At 39.3% G+C, this 7,994-nt stretch overlaps 2 protein-coding genes across 2 annotated transcripts in view; one reads left to right on the top strand and one right to left on the bottom strand.

The window, feature by feature from the left end:
* The window catches only part of LOC106870060 (zinc finger protein 594), a 99,236-nt gene that overhangs the window by 88,288 nt on the left and 2,954 nt on the right, over nt 1–7,994 (bottom strand). The window lies entirely within an intron of this gene.
* The window catches only part of LOC106870059 (zinc finger protein ZFP2), a 23,510-nt gene continuing 15,719 nt past the window's right edge, over nt 204–7,994 (top strand). Inside the window, exon 1 of the mRNA XM_014916027.2 lies at nt 204–1,209. The gene's annotated coding sequence lies outside the window, so the exon portion shown is untranslated. The remainder of the gene's footprint in view (nt 1,210–7,994) is intronic.

Raw genomic sequence — 7,994 nt, 5'->3', positions numbered from 1 at the left:
TTGTCTGTGTATGCGTGCGCGCGTTTGTGGAGTAAGTAGGGGAGGAGGGAGAAGATCGTGGCATGGGTAGAAGGGAGTGGGTGAATGTTGAAAAAAAAAAAAGGAGTGGTGGGGCGGTGAAGAAAGAGAGACTGACAGACAGGCGGACAGACGGACAGGCAGGCGGACGGACAGACAGAGGGGGGAGAGGGGAAGGGAGGCAGGGAGTGGATGGAGTGGGAGAAAAATAAAAGATAAAGAAGAAGAAAGAGAAAGAGAAATAAGAGAGGGGGAGAGAGAGTGTAGGTGTGGTGGTTAATGTTTGGGGGTAGCAAAGTGAGTGTGTGTGTGTTTGTATTATCTCCTGTAGCCAAGAGAGAGAGAGAGAGAGAGAGAGAGGACGTGGGTCAGTGAGACTGAGACAGCTAGTTCGCATGTTCGGCCCACAGACAAGTAAAGGTATTTTTCATATGCTGTTGTGTCTCTCTCCAGACTAGAGGGAAAAATCTTCTCTCCACCGGCTTTTCATACACAAACATAACATATTCACTGGATATATATATTATAATATACACACAGACACACACACATATATAAACATTGTCTACAACTTCAATACTTTCACATATATATATATTTATAGTATATATACACATTGCTTTCAACAATATTTTCATACATACATACACACATATGTTGTATATATGTACATTGCTTTTAGCAGTAATAATTTCATATATACACATATAATATATAAATATATGTTATAGGGTTTATATTTATATGTATATATATATACTTTGAAACTGAAAGAAAAATATTTTACCATATACAACTTTGGAGCATTAACGCCAACCACCTACTTATACATACCTACACTTGTATATATCTCTTATACACAAATACACACAGAAAATATATTTATATATATATGTATATATACATACATGTGTATATAACATACAGAGACCAGAAAGTTAAGACAATCCAGAAGATAGAGACAGAGAGAGAGATAAAGAGAAGAGAGAAAAAGAGAGGGAAGTAAATAAACAAGACTCAGACAGAGTGAGAGAAAGAAGAAGCAAGGACCGGAAGAATAAAGAAGATAGAAGAAGCGACAGACGGAGGTGTTTGGTGTTTCCTTCCTTTAAACTTTCTCCGCCGCCACCGCTGCTGCCATCCTCATCTCAGCCTCCACATCACATCAAGTGTTTGTCCTTTTACATCAAGGTAAGAGAAAAATCTTTGAAATTTTGTCTCAAACATTTTCATCTTCTTGTCTCTTTGTCTCTCCATCTCGGTGGCTCACTGTGTGTGCGTGCGTGCGTGTATGGTTGTGTGTGTGTGTGCGCGTGTCCAGCTGTTTGTGTATGGTATTGTGTGTGTGTGTCAAGCTATGTTGTTTGTGTGTGTATGTCACTTTATAATTCTATGTATATGCTTGTGTATGTATCTATAAAGCTATGTATGTATATATATGTGTGTGTGTGTGTTTCTGAGTATGTATTTATATCAAACTGTATATGCATGTGTGTGTATATATATGTATGTATATATTTGTATGTTTATCAGTGTGTGAGTGTACGTTTGTCTGTAAATGTGTGTCAAGTTGTATGTGTGTGTGTCTTTTTCTCTATACAGGTGTGTCTTTGTATGTATATATGTAGCTACATGTCAGTGTTTGCGAAAGTTGATGTGTGTGTGTGTTTCTATTGTCACTTCTGTGAATGTACGCGGTTGTCCGTCTGGTCGCGTGTGTGACATGACTTTGCATGTCTTCAACTTTATATATATACATACATATATATATTTGTGTGTATAGATACATACATACACGCATATTTGACACACATGTTCGTGGGTGTATATACGTGTGTGTGTGTGTGTGCGTGCTCTTTACTCTATTTCTCCATCCGGCCAATCTTGTCTCTGTTTACCTGGCTGTGTGTGTGTGGGCAGATTTTAAGCTTGATGTTGCCTACACAACTACTTGTGCGGGTGTATGCATGCTAGCATACATATATACATAATAGTGTAGAAGTCTTCCCATATATACTTATCTATCTATCTATATATTTATATTTATTTATATATATATATATATATATATATACACATACACATTTGTGTATATGGTTTACCTGTGTGTGTTGCTATACACGTACAGGAATTAGTATACGTCTGTGAGTGGGTGTACATGTATATCAGATGTGTGGGTGTAGTTACACATATACAGATGAGTGTGTGTGTGTGTGTAGTAATTTCTTTAAAAGTTTTTTTTTTTCAACGTATGGTTGTAGATGGTGAAGTGCATGACCATCAAAACCTGGGATGTAGGATCTGTTCACACCTGAAACATTTTCTTTAAACACTGTATGTATGAGAGAGAGACAGGGTTAATCTTTCTATTCTGATATAAATCCACATATCCTATATTTTTCACACATTATACAACAGCTTGTATGTGTGTGTAAAAATGTACTCAATACCTGAAACAGAGTGTGTGTGTGTAAAGTGTATATATTGTGAAAATTGATGGATTTTCATGGTTCCGATTGTTCAGGCTCTCAGAAAGGCTTTATTTTTTAATTTTTTTATAGAAGACCTGGTCTTCATGCCTTCACAGACCCATTATAAGTTAAAAAGTGGTTATTTCTATTGAAAAATAGGAACTGTAAACTAGCCAGAAAAGTGGTTGGGTACCTTGGTTCAAACAGCTCATCCTACAGATCCAACGAGGGAGAAATTGTGCGGGGTCGATTTAACCCAACATCATTATCATCATCATCGTCATTATTATTATTATTATTATTATTGTTGTTGTTGTTAAGGCTGTGAGCTGGCAGAGTCGTTAGCATGCTGCACTAGATGCTAAGCGGTATTTCGCCCGTCGCTACGTTCTGAGTTCAAATTCCGCCGAGGTCAACTTTGCCTTCCATCCTTTCGCGGTCGATAAATTAAGTACCAGTGAAATCCTGGAAATTGATGTAATTTCAGGCCTCGTGCCTATAATAGAAAGGATTATTATTATTAATAGATGGAATCGACTTGCTCCCTTCCCTTCATTGTTAGGTCTTGTAGCTCTCTTAGAAAATTATTATCTTGGAGAAGGCACAGTATCCGTGGAACTTTTCTAGGGGTTTCGTTCTGATAAGAAGTTAGGGTCTTAGATGAGAAGGGCCGTAGCTTAAACTTTTATTCTCTTTTTGGAGCTTAAAAATCGGCAGGGTTTTTTGAATAACTGATCCTCCAAGTTCCCTACCTCGTGGGAACGGAAAACAGGGTTTTTTCTGATTTCTTTGTAAGGAATTACGATTACGAACGGATTTGTTTTTGGTTTTTTTTTTTTTGGTTTTTTTTTTATTTCCTTTTTCTTTTTCATGATTTTCGTTTTGCCTCTTTTTCTCTTTTCCATGGCGTATAAGACTTTAAGGGACTGCTATTCTAAAACGCCGTCGATTAATCTTACGGGAGTGGAAGGGCTCGTATAAAGATATTTATGTTGAAATACTAGGGAGTGGGGACTGCACGCGCTTCTCAGGAGTGCCTAAGCCACCCCGATTACGGCTCTGGTCTTACAATTTCCGTCTCTCGTGATATCCCTTACAAGGATGTGGTAGAAGACTGCTAAGGTGTCCCTCAGGAGAAGCGAACTTCTTAACCACAGGGTCATACCTGCACCCGTTCCTGCTAGAAATAGCAGCCAAATCTTTTCTAAACCCTACCGCATTAAATAAATACGGATTCGTTGAACAATGCAAGTGCTTGATACACAAAAAGACGGGATGGTCACGGCTGGAACATCTTTGATCAAAGGTCTGCTGGATCAGAGCTGACCTAGGGCTAAAAAAAACAATACTAGTTTCCTTTGTGTTTAAAGGACACATTGGATAATGTATTCCTAGGTACACAAAACTTGTTTATAAGATGGACCGACTGCGTCTACTGCTGACCTGCGGTTAAACAACAACCAGGGACCCCTATATGGTTGTTCGACTTGCTAGAAATAGTACGTAAATCTGTAAACACTAGACAATGTACTGCCGGTTGTGCAAGAAGCCGGGGGTGGCCTTGGGGGAAGAGCTGAAGGTAAAAACCCACAGCGGGAGTGTTAGGGAGTGTACCTGGTTTCTCGACCTGCTAGAAATAGCCACCGAATTACCGTCGAATCATAATACTGTATTGTATTAAATAAGGACAATGTAGTTGTGAATATCCGTGAAGCGGAGTGGTCGCGGTAGGAAACTCCTCAGAGTTTGTCTTGAAACCAAACAAGTAAAGAAGGGGATTATGTAATCCTAGAGACATTACGAGATGGCCACGGCCGGAATGCCTTGCTTTTTTGTCCAACAGCGTTCGTACACGCATAAATACACGTACAAATAGACATACATACGCACGTACACACACACATAGATAGATAGATACGTACGTACGTAAAGATATTGCCCTATTTTCTCTCCTCCCACCTCCACTTCCTTTAATACTGACCATTTCCACTTACAGGTCATATCACACACACACATACACGCGCAATATACTGCCACGCACACACGCAGTTTCATGTCTCTGCTTTCGCTTTAACAAAGGACAGCGTGTGTGTGTGTGCGCGCTCCTACAGAAGGGACTGTCTTTCTGTGCTGCCAGATGCTTATTGTGGTCTTTACACGCATAATACATATGTATGTTTACACGTGCATTTATATATATCTACATGTTTACGTGTGTATGTACATATAAATATATTTTGTAAACATAATAAATATATTTTGTTATGTACATTACACACACGTATGTATTTTATACATTCATATATATTCTTTTACTTGTTTCAGTCATTTGACTGCGGCCATGCTGGAGCACCGCCTTTAGTCGAATCAAATCGACCCCAGGACTTATTCTTTGTAAGCCTAGTACTTATTCTATCGGTCTCTTTTGCCGAACCGCTAAGTTACGGGGACCTAAGCACACCAGCATCGGTTGTCAAGCGATGTTGGGGGGACAAACACAGATACACAACATATACACACATACATATATATATATATATATACATATATACGACGGGCTTCTTTCAGTTTCCGTCTACCAAATCCACTCACAAGGCTTTGGTCGGCCCGAGGCTATAGTAGAAGACACTTGCCCAAGGTGTCACGCAGTGGGACTGAACCTGGAACCATATGGTTCGTAAGCAAGCTACTTACCACACAGCCACTCCTACGTCTATATATATAATATATATATATAATCCTTTAAGGTTTACTTTTCCATGCTTGCATGGGACCGAGGACTGGTGAAACCGGATGGCTACACCAGGCTCCAATCTGATTTGGCAGAGTTTCTACTGCTTGATGCCCTTCCTAACGCCAACCACTCAGAGAGTGTAGTGGGTGCTTTTAACCCTAACCCTAACCACTCAGAGAGTGTAGTGGGTGCTTTTAACCCTAACCCTAACCACTCAGAGAGTGTAGTGGGTGCTTTTACGTGTCGCCCCACCCGCACGAAGGCCAGTCAGGAGGTACTGGCAACGGCCACGCTCGAAATGGTGTATTTCACGTGCCACCTGCACAGGAACCAGTCCAGGGGCACCGGCAATGATCGGTCTTATTGTTGTCGTATCCCTTAAAGGAGTCAATGAAGTGTAAATGGCATGATCAACATTTGATCGGGCAAGCTTATCAACAGTGGAACCCTCTCTCTGGATATTGGCCAATTTCCAAGGAAAGAGAACTGTGGATGTTAATGAGACTTGCTTAAGGATTATATTGACCTTGATATGGTGTGGAACTCTAAGGTTAGAATCTAAGTAGCGATACACTGGATTGTTTAACCCTAGGTCATTCCCAGTCCATTAGATTTATGATCAAAAACAGTCCAGTCCTGGACATCAAATCTTTTATTTAAGCAGTGTTCAAGAAACGCATTATTCAAAGTTGATATTGTCATTTAGCCCCAGGTCATTGAGGATCCACCAGATGGTCACAAGTGAAGCATCTTTGATTAGAGATGAAACACTTTACATCTACGTCAGTCTCCCTTTAATCACTTATGTGTGTGTATATAGGACCCTGTTGTCCAGTATGTTCTTAGTTTTCTTTGGCTCTTTCTGTATTGTAATCTGAAGAAAGATTTGGCTGTTATTTCCAGCAAGTCCCTCTTCCTCTTTCATGGCAAAGGGTGTGGTATTTATGATTAGGCTTATTTTCAAAAGCTTTCTCTCCACATTTTTTTTTTTTTACTTTTCTTTTGTTTCATTTCCCTTGTATTGAACCTGTGGCTGACTGTTTAGTATTTAGGTGCAAGTGTCATGACCCAGAGGTCATAAGGTCAACATCCCTGTTTGCCATAGCATGATAGCTTGGGACAAACAATATTTTGTAACCCCACCACCACCCACTTTCAAACAGGTGTTTATGTGTCTCTTCCTTGTGTGTGTGTGTCTGACAGATAATCCACTGAGGTTTCAAAAACAGCTCTAAGCAACAATAATAGTACAATGTCCCAAACAAGCCAGGAGTAAATGTGTCAAGCAGCTCTGTCCTGCTAGAAATAGCAATGAAATCTCTCTCGAAAGTCACACCATGGCTCTGTAGCATTCAGATTACTCTTGTCAAATGTGATGGCTTATTTGTTCACATCATTTTAAATCAATCATGCATTAAATATATTGTAGCTGAGGGGATTTCCATGATGAGATTCTTTGTATGTAGAATGAGTTTGTAGGGGAGGTGTGACTGGGGTTGATCTCTGTTAGGGCATCATGTGATAAGCTGTAAATGAGTGGCACTGTCATACAAGCGGTGTTGTCATTCATTTCTAGTGTTCTATGCAAACATGTCCTGCCAAGGAAAAAAATATAAAGCTTATCTTGAAAACAAGGGAGGAATGAGAGTCGGACGAGCATCCTACTGTGAAACATCTGCTTCGATAATCTCCGACCCATGCAGGCATGGAAAAGTGGTCGTTAAAACGATGATGATGATGATGATGATATACTTATAATGTATGTTATGTATATGTTAATTATAACAATAGAAAACTCATCAAGAAGATAAATTTACACACACATGTATGTGTGTATATACTTGTATACACACTGACACACTCTTAAGATTAAAAAGCTAAAGTTAAAGCCAGCCAGAGGCCATATATATACATGTGTGTGTGTGTGTGTGTATATATATATAGATATATTATATATAAGATTTTATATATATATATATACGCACACACTAACATGTATATACATACATGCACACACACATTGTAAAGCTGGCTGAGGAAGGGTGTGTGGGTTGGCATGTGGTGGGGTGGGGTGAGTGCTTTGTGATTATCTTTACTGACCTGGCAGTAAATGTGATTATTTGATGTGTGTGTGTGTGTGTGTGCCTTCCCAACTGACTTGCCTGTAAATGTGGCTGTGGTGTGTTTGCATGGCTGTCTACAAATGAGTATGTGCTTAAGACCGTCTGTCTGTGTGTGTGTGTGTGTGTGTGTGTGTGTGCCTTGCTGTGGTCTGATCTACTCATAAATATGTCTGTCTGTGTGTATATGCTTATATGTATAATGCTGAAGGTCTTGTTTCTCAGGAAATGTGTATGACTATATGTATGTATGTATATGTGATATTTTGGACATTATATTTCATATAACACATTTTTTATAACACACACACTTAAATATGAATCCTATGTGTGTGATTATATATATATGTGTGTGTGTGTGTGTATGCGTTTTCCACGATATTTATGTATATATGTCTATATGTGTGTGTGGGTGGGTGTTATGTGAATGCTGTCTTATTGACTGATATGCCACCCTCAACAGTATATAAGGTTGTGTGTTTATATATATATATATATACACAGTGGGTGTGTGTATGTTCCCATATGAGATCAACCAGGCCATAATGTGTGTGGGGGTTGGGTTGTATTCAGTAGTGGTAGTAGTGGTGGTGGTAACAGCAGTGGTTATAAGTATTGATTGATTTGTCAATAAAAGACATATGTGGGGGG

This window comes from Octopus bimaculoides, chromosome 14 (genome assembly GCF_001194135.2).
Source record: "Octopus bimaculoides isolate UCB-OBI-ISO-001 chromosome 14, ASM119413v2, whole genome shotgun sequence".
Classification (NCBI taxonomy): Eukaryota; Metazoa; Mollusca; class Cephalopoda; order Octopoda; family Octopodidae; genus Octopus; species Octopus bimaculoides.
The sequence above is the reverse complement of the archived record's forward strand: the minus strand, read 5'-3'. Positions and strand labels throughout refer to the sequence as shown.